Source organism: Lissotriton helveticus, chromosome 9 (assembly GCF_964261635.1).
Source record: "Lissotriton helveticus chromosome 9, aLisHel1.1, whole genome shotgun sequence".
Classification (NCBI taxonomy): Eukaryota; Metazoa; Chordata; class Amphibia; order Caudata; family Salamandridae; genus Lissotriton; species Lissotriton helveticus.
Genome location: NC_136070.1, coordinates 920,483,919 through 920,496,262, shown reverse-complemented (window position 1 = coordinate 920,496,262; position 12,344 = coordinate 920,483,919). Strand labels below are relative to the sequence as shown.

Sequence of the window (12,344 nt, the reverse complement as noted above, 5' to 3'; positions counted from 1 at the left end):
CACCCAGGCTAAAAGCCTTAGAAGCCATCGCACCTCGCGCAGAATGCGCACCAAAATGGCGAAATCTAATGCCCGCTTCTTGCATCACCCAACTAACCCATCACGCGATGGTGGGGGAAGAAACCGCCTTAAAGGGTTTCCGGAGAGCAATAAGAAGCTGACGCTCTCCTGGAGGGCGGAATTCCTCCGTCATTTCCTCGTAGGCTTTGAAGCATCTAACCACACACAGTTTCGGGGAATCAGGGAACTCAGGATAAGAGATCACCCTGGTATGGAATTTAGTACGACGCGTCAATGTGAATGTCACACCTTCAGGGGTGTACATCCTTCCAGAAAATGTCCTATGCCCGGGCATCCGAAACCCAACAACAAGACACAAACAAGGCAGAGGAGCATGGCCAGTTTTGATGAGAGTTCTTTCCTGGAAAGGAACCGGTTAGGCTGCCAAAACAGAAATAGATTGAGAACTTGGTTAACATCCCAAAGAGCGGAATCGCGTGGTTCCGGAGGTAAGGAAAGTCGAATACCCCTCAAGGATCTGCAGACCAAAGGATGTTCACCAATCGGGGATCCCTGAACCGGCACATGGCCAGAAGAGATGGTAGACCTAAAGGTATTAATGGAGCGATATGCCAAACCAGTCGACGCAAGGTGTGCCAGGAAGTTCACGTGAACAATGTCGGCGACCAAGGGATCGAAACCCCATTGCAAACACCAACGGGTCCATCTACCCCACGCAGACTTGTACCTCTTGACCGTACCGTCCGCCCAAGCTTTGGAGATGAGGCTTTCAGCCTCTCGTGAAAGTCCTGGGGCCTCCCATCTGCCCCTGAAATCCGCCATGCCATGAGCAATAGCGACACTGCCATGATCAGTGGGTGAGAAATTCCATCTGGGTTCGTGAGAAGAGTCGGAAAGCGGGGGAGTAGGATTAAAAATCCCAAGAAAGTTCCAGAAAAACTGGAAACCAGACTTGTGACCTCCAGAGAGGGGTAATCAGTACCAGATCCGCCGACTGACGGCGGACTTGCGCTGAGGTTCGCGTGATCATTCCGAAGGGAGGGAATGCGTACCCCTGTTCCCGACTCCAGTCTTGAAGGAAGGCATATGTAGCCGCCGCCAAAGGATCCGGCCTCCAGCTGAAGAACGCGGGATTTGGTGATCCAGTCTGGACGCAAACAGGTCCACTGAAAAAGGACCCAGAGAGCGTCCAGCGTCTGGAACACTGCCTCATCCAATTTCCAAAGGCTGGAGTCTCGGAAGTGACGCGACTGGAAGTCCGCCTCCAGGTTGTGTGGACCTGGAAGATACTCTGCTGTAACAGAAATTTGACTGTCCAGGCAATACTTCCAAAAACTCGCCGCTAGATCTGAGAGCGCCTTTGATTTGGTCCCTCCTAGGTGATTAACATAGCAGACTGCGGAGACATTGTCCATTTTCAGAAGAACGCAGGACTGTACCGAGTCTCTCGTCCAGCAGCGCACTGCAAAGGAGCCGGCCAGAAGCTCAAGAAAGTGGATGTGTAATTTCTGTTCTTCTGGTGAGCACAAGCCGCCTATAGACACATCGCCGCATCTGGCGCCCCAGCCCTTTCTGCTGGTGTAAGATTCAATTACCAAATCGGGAACTGAGCCGGAGATTGCCCGGCGATTCCAGGCCTCCATGTGATCCAGCCACCATTGGATTTCGGCTCTTGCTTCTGCAGACAAGGAAACCTTATGAGAGTATGGGATCCTTTTGCGGAGGAAGAACGCCTTGAGGCATTGAAGTGCCCTGTAATGGAGGGGGCCCGGAAAGATGGCTTGAATTGAAGCCAACAGAAGCCCCGCTACCCGGGCCAACTGGCGAAGAGAAACCTGTTGTTTGGGCAGGACCCAACGGAGCTTGTGCCGAATCTTGGCCATCTTCCTGGAGGGAAGACTGAGAGTAGAGGTTGTGGAGTCAATCACAAACCCCAAGAAGGTAAGAGATTGGGCGGACGTAACAGATTGTCTCTCATTTATCACAAAACACAGATTCTGGAGGAGGGAGACGGTCATCTGAAGCTGAGAGGTCAGTTGACGGGGACAAGAAGCCATCAAGAGGAGACTGTCTAGATACACAATAATTCTGATCCCTCGAGCTCTCAGAAATTCCACCACTGGTCTGAGGACCTTGGTGAAACACCAGAGGGCAGAGAAAAGGCGGAACGGAAGAGCTGTGAACTCATAGATGAGGTGACGCCAAGCAAACTGGAGAAAATGCCTGTGAGGTGGAAAAATTGGAATTACCAAATAGGCATCCTTCAAGCCCAGAAGGACCATCCAGTCTTGGGGGCGAAGAATGTCCTGAAGGAGATGAATTCCTTCCATTTTTAAATGGCGATAGACTAGCCATTTGTTGAAATCTCTCAGATTAATAACAGGTCGTTTGCCTCCGTCTGTTTTGTCTACCAAGAAGAGATTGCTTAAAAAGCCCCTAGGGTGCAGTGAGGTAAGGGAGTTGGCACCTTTGCGGAGGAGAGAAGCTACTTCTTCGTCCACTAAGGCCGCGTCTTGCTCGGAAAACAGGATGGGCCGGGGTCTGATTCTTTGAACAGGCTGTCCCATAAACTATGTGAAACCACTGAACCGTCTGGAGAACCCAAGAAAAGTGTGTTAGCGACAACCAAGCCTGGTAACAACTTGCTAGCCGCCCCCCTATGTTTAACAGGGAAGAAGGGTGAACACTCACCGGAGTTAGATGCGGAGAATCCTCCCCAGAATCCTTTTCTTTTCCCACGTCGTCATCTTGTGGGATAACAATTCCCGAAACGGGACTGATCCTGGTATTGACCGGAGCCTCTTTGGTTACCCTGGAGGTGCTGCCGCCGGCCAAGGGGCCCCTGCCTCGGCCGGCCCACGAAAAACATGGGGAAAAACCTCATTTATTGTGGACTGAGCCCTGTCCAGTGATGTGAATGTATTTACGAATTATCCGAGCTCTTTTACAAAAGGCTCGCCAAACAAGCCACCTTGCGCAATAGCCAGGCCTCCGAATCGGCCAGGTCTCTCAGTTTTGGGTCTATCTTTATGAGAAGAGACCGGCGGCGCTCGGTAGAGGGCACAGTTTGCATTGCCCAAAAAAAAATCACCACCCTTTGCGCCCAGCTCAAAAGGGCCTCTGGGGAAATAATGGAACCGGACTCTTTCGCCTCTTCGACCATATTAAGTATCTTTGTGGCTGGACCGCAGGCATCCAGGAGCTTGTCCTGGCAAGCCCTCCAGGATCTATCAATCCATTACTTAGGGTCACGAATACATTTTTGAAGATGTGAGGGTCAACCTGTGGGGTTAGGGCCACCTTCCCTTCCAAAGAAGGGCGTGGGCACTCTGCCCGGAGGCAGTTGCGTGCCTCCTTTTCTAGCAGGCGGCGAATGTGTTCTGCCACATATGCGACGACCTTCTCTGCTGGGACCCACTCCGAGGAGCAGGGGTGGACGATGTCGTTGGGGTCCAACATGTCGGACGTTATCTGTGAGGGATCTGGAGGACGTGAAGGGAGCCAGGGCCTCGAAGGACCGGGAGAATCGGGGTCACCAGCCGGGTCAGTGTCCATAGACTGTGGGACTGAGGTGGGGGGAGGGGGAGTCCCTAACTGTGGCGCCTGTTGGCTGTTAACAAACACCTGTCACAGACACTCGAAAGCATCCAAATCTACGCTGGGTTCCAGGGGCGTATGGCCGGTGGGGAACCAGTGGGGGCGGGAGCTGAAGAGCCTGGGGTGGTAGGGCCAGCAGCAATGTGCTGCTCCAGACATGAAAACACCTGATTAATTTGGCGAGAGAGCCTGTCTTTCAAGGGGTTGATAGCTTGATCCATCGCTTGGTAAATAGATGTGTCCACAGCCTCATAGAAGGCATCACCCCAAGGCATGTCCGCCAGAGGGTCTTCCTCTTCTGGGAAATCATCGTAGTACTCCATGGTGTGAGCACAGGGGTGGAACTTACAGGGCCCAGCAAGGGGTGTTCTTTGTTATAAGGCTGGGTGGCAGCCCACACTTAGGGCGGTAAAACCGCAGGTTGAATGGGGTTCTAGCCCCGGGGACCAATGCTGGCTACAGCGCAAAGAATCAGGAGAAAAACTGTAACCGAAGGGGTTAATACTGGCCCCTCTGAAGACTAAGGCTAATACAGGACCTCTTTCAAGAGGCGTCAACGTGAATATCACCAATACAGACTGTTTCCTTCAACACTAACGCTATGAAAAACGAGCGTAAGATACACACAAAAAATAAAATCGGCACTGTTCAACTGACACAGCCGCCCTATACGGACCCACCGGGCGTTCACTTCGGGCCAGACCTCCGTTATTGAAGTGTGCGCGGTGTTTGAAGTTGTGAGGGAAACACTGCGCTCAAGCCGGCCTCCCGCGCCACCTGCCGGCGGGAGGACCACAGGGCTAGCCAGCAGATGCCGCGTAAGCACAGAAAACCCTGCACCCACGGCATCATGAAGGGAAGCGCTGGAAGCGCTCGAAATAACAGGAAAACGCACCGCAATACACGCGCAGAATCCCAGGGCTGAAGGAAGATCAAAACACACTACAGGCATTGCCCGCAATACGCGCTTAAAGCAGCACAATAGACAATAATGATAGCGTATGTACATATATAGCCAATCCAATAGCATACAAGCATGGACCAATCAAGAAAAACAGTACTACACAGAGAAAACTGAGGAGCACTTATCTCTAGCTGCGGAGCAGCGAAGAAAGAGGACAAGGGGACACTGACAGAGGACTATGTTGGGATTCCTGGCCTCTGATTGGACACTGTGATCCTTCCTGATTGGTTGTTACTATGTTGTTTTTCTCTACTACTTTTTTCCCATTGTTCCATGGGAAATGTAGTTTGTTGTTCTACGCTCCTGTGAGAATAAAGTGGAGAAAGAAGGCATAATCCTCGCCTCCAGTCCTGACATAGAATTGATTTGATACCCATAAAACTCGGCTGGATCCGCTGGAGAACCGATCCTTGGATGCTCACTATTTTCAGGTGGAGGCCAAGTAACAGCTGCTGCAAATGGACAAGGTATTGACAAGGATTAGAGCCAAAAATGAAGATTTAGAAACCAGGTCCAGATGTAAAAGCGTCCGCCTACTTGGTATCCCTGAAACTACGGCCATTTCCGAAATGGAAACGTTTGTGGAGGAGTTATTGCTGTACCTGTTTGGAGCTGACCTCTCACCAGTCTTCACTGTGGAACGTGCCCATCGTACATTGGGGCCTCGCGTGGGCGCCACTCCGCGTCTGATCCTGACCTATCTGTTGAACTACTGGGACCATGTTGTGGTGCTCCGACTTGCCAAGGAGAGAGGTACTATCAATACAAGGGCAACACAATCTTATTCTTTCCGGACTTCACCCCAACAGTCCAGGAGGCGAAACGTGAATTTGTCCCAGTTAAACGCTTGTTACAACAGGCAGAGATCTCCTATGCTCTGCTGTACCCCGCCAAGCTGAAGGTCATGCATGAGGGCACCCCCCATTTTTTCACGGACGCCAAGTCAGCGTTGAAATTTGCTAAACACATGGGGGGGAAGAGATGCACCACTGGGGCCAAAGGCCAGATGAGCCCTAAGAAAACTCTAAGTGACAATGATTGAGAGATATTTGTTGTGAGTGTTCAACGTCCTGCTATCATGCCTTCTACTATTCCAAATGTATAGGCGATGTGTTACAGTTTACCCAAGTACTGTCAGGGTTTGCTTTGCATGGCGGTGCACGTTGGGTTTACAGTTTAGCGATATTGAATGTTCAACATAGAAGCGGTATATATTTCTCGTCCACCCCGCCTTAGGGCTGGGTTGTTCGCCGGTAACTTCACGCCTGGGGGAGCGTTCCCATGTACTATTGCCAGGTTTTGGACTCGGTTTTCTTGCTATTTTCGATTTGAGATTGTGGATCTAATGCTCAACCTAATTGGGGGGTTGGTGTGAGTGGGGGGTTGGGTTTGTTGTAGTTATCAAGTTAGTTAGGAACGCAATCTACTGCTCTACACACAAGATTATATTTTACGTGCAAAAAGCACCTGGCCCAGAATGGTGGAGCGGGCTGAGTCACCACCATGGAGTTCAGCTTTTGCTCACACAGCAGTGGCGGGCAAGATTATTTTACGGTTATTTGGATTCTGTGCTGTTATGACTTCTGTCAGATTTTTAACCTGGAATGTCTGTAGGCTGAATGACTGCAGAAAGACTAGACTTGTACATTCATACCTAAATCGGCACCGTATAGACATCTGGATGTTGCAGGAAACCCATTTGAACAGCACCTCACATGCAAAGTTACAACATAAGCACTGGGGAAACACTTTTTCCTCTATCTATTCAAACTATGCTAGAGGAGTGACAATACTGATACGTCAAGGGCTGCATTGGAAAACGATAGAATCGCAAACAGATCCAGAGGGCAGGTTCGTGATAATCTGTGGACTAGAAGGGGAAGTGAAAATGACAATAGCGGCCATATACGGTCCTAACACAGACAGCCCTCAGTTCTTTCGACAAGTGTGGGCCAGAATTAAGCTTACTGGCTGTGACACGCTAATATGGGGAGGGGACTTCAATGCTGTTCTAAATGACACACTTGATAGGAGGGGCACGTCTCGCAGTCTGCACCCCAACGCCAGTGAGGCCCTAAGGGCATTGATGCATGAGGGAGGTCTGACAGACGTTTAGAGGGCCAGACACCCAGGGCTACTGGAGGGTATGTGTGTGTCGGCACACCATGGGGCCTGGTCGCGGTAAGACGTTTGGCTGGTATCCCGTGACGTAGCTGCCTGGACCCAAGATAGCACGCATTGCCCCAGGACGCTATCCGATCATGCCCCCTTGTCTGCTGCAGGTGACACTTCCGAACACCCCGCCTCCAATATATGGTTGGAGGTTAGCTCCTAATGCTTTACTTGATCAGGCCTTTAAAAGAAGAAATACGCAAGGACATTGTAGAGTTGTTATATGAACTCTGAGTCCGTTTCCACATATGCAACATTATGGTAGGTCTTTAAGGTGGTGGTGATGGTTTTTTTGCATCTCACGACATGCAGGAGTACTCAAGGCTATTTGGGGCTTGTTGACCTCTTTAGAAACCTGTATCAAGGACCTAGAGGTTGACTACTTCAAAACTGCAGACCCTGAAGTGTTACCGAGAATCAACAAACTTATAACTGAGTTTGAAGAGGAGGCACAGCAGGAGGTAAACTTTTTAGGCAAATAAACACAGCTAGGCGCTATGCGCAGGGTGATCGACCGGGAAAAACCCTAGTTACTTACTGAGACCGCCACACACAACTGCCTATATTCCCGTAGTTAATGGTGACTATTCCATGGTTATCAGAGGCCCCTATGAAATACTTGGGGAATTTACAAAATACTACAGCAAATTGTATACAGCCACAGATCGTGAGGTACCAGAAGAGCTTATGTCATTTCTTGAATCCATAGAACTGCTGTGGCTGGGCAGAGCCCATAGGGAAAACCTGCAGATGTTATGCAGGTAATTAGCAGTCTGCCTGCGGCAGAGGCTCCTGGTTCTGATGGGTTAAATACCGAATACTATAAGGCGTACACAGATACCTAAGCACCTAACTTACTAGCGTTTTTCCAGGAAGCCCAAGATACTGGCGAACTCCCGCCATCAATGCATGAGGCAATTATCCTTACCTTGTTGAAACCAGGGAAACTGGCTCAGGAGATGGACTCCTACAGGCCGCTATCCTTAATATAGATGCAAAGATTTAAGCGAAATTATTGGCCAACAGGTTGCAGCCCTTGCTTACCATCATCGCAAGTCCGGGTTTATCCCCGGCAGGTCTACAGCCCACAATCTTCGCACCTTCTTCACTCTGTTATATTATTTAAACCCAAACACCAAAGCGCTTGTGGCGTTTTTTGATGCCACGAAAGCATTCGATGCTTTGGAATAGCCCTAATTATTCACTATCCTTGGGAGGATGGGTCTTAGCCCCAACTTCATAGCTCTATTCCAATTACTGTATACAAGACCGTCGGTGAGATTGCGCATGAACGGCTTGATCTCCAGTCCTTTTGCCATAACTCGCGGGACAAGACAGGGTTGCCCCCTGTCCCCACTACTGTTCGCTACAGCGATGGAACCGAGATCAGCCAGGATACGCCAACTTCACGCTGCCAGAGGATTGGGATTGAGCTCTAGGGGACTTTTGATTTTGTCATATGCCGACGACATACGCTCTATATGAGCAAACCGGAGGTCAATCTCGCACCACTACTCAGGGAAATCACGTAATTCAGCTGCTTATCAGGTATATTCATAAATTGGTCCAAGTCGACCTTGTTCTCTCTGAAGCCTTTTGATCAGGAATTCCCACTTAGGTGGGCGGAGGGCCCGTTTAAATATTTAGGTATCTGGCTAAGTTGCGACGTGCAAGAAATATGGACTCTGAACTTCGGCCGTGCCGTTGCCTGGTTGGAGGGGAAGGTTAAGTTGTGGGCCAAGCTACCGCTCTCTCGCTGGCAGAATTGCCATAGCAAAGATGGTCGTTCTACCCAAGTTCCTGTATCTATTTATCAACACACCGCTATCACTGACCCACTCATGTTTTTTATTACCCTCCGCTCTCTTCTTACTTCCTTAGTCTGGGCAGGTAAGAAGGCTTGTGTACGCTGGGAGATACTTTTGACACAGGGGTTGCTGGGAGCTTCGGAGATGCCGCTGTACGCATATTGTGCACAAGCACAGTTTTTACATTTTTAGATACATCCCGTTCCGTTCCAGCCTCATGTAGCTGGAGGAGCAAACATGGCTGCCCCTACTCCCCTCCAGGTGGCCGTATATAAAAAATACACCCGGCCTAGGGATGGCATAGACACTGTTGAGACCCTGAGGTGGGCCAGGGAACGCTTACGTATACAAGCTGGACTGGAGATTCTCTATGCCCAATCTGTCCCCTTGCCGTATAATCCACAAATCCCGGCCATGTGTGATGACGGAAATGTGACAGTGGCATCATCAATGTGGCTAGAAACATATGCAGATTTTTACCCCGTAGATGAGGTCTGTCCTCCACCAGATGCTGGCAAAGAGAACTCAAAGACTTTCTCATCGCTCTTCCTCTATTTTAAAATCAGAGCCACGTGTAGGCAAATGTATTCTTCAGTCCGAAACCCCCTGCACAACTGCCAGCCCTTGAACAATTGATATACACGGCTAGTTCCTGCAGACTCAAAACACGGATGTATTGTTCTGTACAAACCGTATCACCTGTTGTTGTGCCCAAGGCTCAACAAGATTGGAATACAGAACTAGATGGGTGTTAGGAATCCAAGGCTCGGGCGCACTAGAAGACCTTGACATGTGTTCTTAGCCTCAGGTTCCCCTTATGTCCTTTTCACACGATTCCTACGGCATGACTACCATTGCAGACAGAGATTTTCAGACGCTCCCTTGCCCACGTAAAGAGGCGCGTCGGAACGTAGCCATTGCTTGGCTTACTGTTCCGGTACCACGCCCCCTTCCTACTTCCTGGTTACGAGAGGCTCCTTTCCTCGGCAGTCGCTGTTTTGTTCCTGGCTCCTCTCTGTTTCTGCAGATTAAAACCTTCCGGTAGTGCTCTGCCGTCCTTCATGATAACGGGTATTTCCCAGTTTCTTCCTAAGTCCTCCAGTTCGGTGAGCGTCTCTCGGTGCCGGACGAACTCTCTTGCCCCGCCCTGTCATCTCTACGCATTTGGCGGGCGTTTTGCCCCTGTCAGGGATTTGAGCCCTTTCTCTCATTACCCTGTGCTTGGAGGACGCTCTTCCAGGCTGTGATTCCTGAACGTCCTTTTACCTGAACAGAGCCCCCGCTCACAGACAAACAGTCTGGGCTCATTCTTTCTTTTTTCCTGCTGAGAGAGAGCGCCCCGCTCGGAATAGTTACCCGGGCCGGGTGTCTCTCCTCTTGAGAGTGTAGCTGCTCCGCTCTTTGTCCCCGAGAGAGCCGGCCAGTGCACCTCAAGTCCTTCCCCTCTTTATATTTTCTTGTGTGTCTGGTGAGTGTGTGTCCTTTCACGAGTTCTGCTCTTTTAGGCCTGGCTTCATATTCCTCAGGCCATATTCTTCAGCAAGAACTCACCTTAAGACAACCTGTGGACTTCACTGGGGTAAGTGACCTTGTGGTATAATAACGCATGTCAATGTAATATAGGTCGCTCTTTTGAATAAGTGTCTAGTATATTAGTGCATGTCCTGTTTTCTTACAGCCCTGACTACACCAACCAGAACTGCTCCTGCCCTGTTACCCAAACCCTCGTATGGGGAGAGTGGTGGACACTCCTTGGGTTTTTCCCCCATACTTTTAGGGAACAGTTGTCAGGAGTGCGTTCACGGTCGCATTCTTGTTTCTGTTTTCTGGAGGTGTTGGGGATTCCTCTTCGTTCCCGTGGAAACTGGCTTGTATCCTTTGAACCCTGACAATGGGCAGGTAACAGATGAGAAGCGGGTCTTCTGTTGTGGCCAACTTCAGGTACTCTCACCCAATTATAAATTGAGATTAATACACTTCAACTATTTGCACAGAACCCCTAGCCAGCTTTCCCACATGGACCAGATTCTAGATGCTGGAGATGTGACTACGCTCCTGCCACCTTCCTACATATGTCCTGGAACTGTCTGCCCACTGCTGCTTACTGGACTGCCATCTTTAACAAGATGTATGCAATTTTAGGGACGCCCCACGTGCCACACCCGATAATAGGCCTACTTGGCTATGTTAAGGAAACTAAGTCTGAACACCGTAAATTGCATGCTTTATTACTACTGTTGGCTAAACACACGGTATCTATACAGTGGGGGCGAAAAAAAGGGCTCCTACTGTGAAAGTTTGGATCACAGACGTCACATTCAGCCACACTCAACTGTCGACCTTCTGGGAGTTGATGCCCGCGGCCTCCAGGTTGAGAAATATATGGGGGCCATTTCTGGATGGGTTATAGTCACTGCAGGAGGACGTTCCCGCCCCTCCTGACCGGGGTGGTTGGAGACACAGTGTCACCTAGATTGCCTTTCTTCGATCATTCAGACTAGTTGGTCTTTAACAGCTTGGCAGGTATATCTTTAACCAGGCTACTGTTGTAAGTGGTGGGTGCTGAAGCGAAGCTTGTTGTAACTCCTGCTGTTGAATACTCTGGGGGGAATCGGCCCAAGGTCCCTAGTATATGGTATGTTGATAGACGTTGTGCTGTAGGCTTCCTATCAGTTTGTAAATATTGTAGATTGCTTGTTCATTTTTGCGTTTGTTTTTATTTTACGTTTGATTGCTTACATGCTTAGACTTCTGCGACATTTATGATGTATTATCTAAATAACGCGAGCGGTTTGTATTTTTGTAAAATGTGAAAAAACACATTTTTAAAAAAACAACTATAATTTAATGAAAAGTAGCAGGGGTAAAAAAAAAAACTCCTTGAAGAAAAAGCTGTTCTTGATTACCTTTTTTATGGTGACATTTTGTATCTCCAGTATACATGGGCCACAGCAACTACGACACTTACAGGTTATTATAAATTTCATTGTGATGCCACAAGACATAATATATTTGGGAGACTATCAGGCGGCTTTTCAATCTTTATTAAACGCGCCGTAAAATAATGGCCACTGAAATACCTACCAAGTAGCAAGCACTGCAAGCTCTACTAATAAACGGCATAAAGCTAAACTCTCAGTCCCTACAAATGAAGTTGGTAAATTGCTACCTGAATCCTGCACTGTTCCAGAAGAAACAGGCCTTGGTATTCTTAGCAAACACGGTTGACGAGCTGCTGACCAAATACGAGTCGCACCAGATAATTATAGCCGTGGAATTTAATCTCAGGGACCTGGCAAGCCTCTAAACTCACTCAAGCCCTCAAGCCTTTAGGTGTGGCTACACCGCTACATGCTCTCTTTTACAACTATAACCTTAGCTTGTCTCAAGTTATAAAGGAAGCCCGCTTACCCCTTTGGCGCTCCACCCCCACATTCAGGAATCTCTCTACAATGGACTACATCTTCGTCAGCGAAGGGCTAGCCCCATGCTCCAAGACTTTAAAAATTAACAACAGGAAGGAGAGTGACCGCAAACCCCTGCGTATATCTTTCCAAAAAGTCTCTGCCGACTACCCATCAATACCTCTGCTTGGGGGAACTAACAGGGGATGAGCGCCATAAAAGCCTTCATAGAATTAAATGTACCACCAAACTAGGGACATATCTCCAAGCCTGGATAGAGGGTAGAACACCAGCCATTACATCAACCAGATCAAAAACACCTTCTGAGCACTGGGAGGACCTCGTATTGGACCTTCAGCAGGTGTTGGGGAACGTGAA

General features: G+C 49.2%; 1 protein-coding gene across 3 annotated transcripts in view; it reads right to left on the bottom strand.

Moving 5' to 3' along the window:
* Positions 1 to 12,344, bottom strand: part of ZNF541 (zinc finger protein 541) — a 1,089,530-nt gene that overhangs the window by 1,053,156 nt on the left and 24,030 nt on the right. The gene's annotated exons all lie outside the window — the stretch shown is intronic.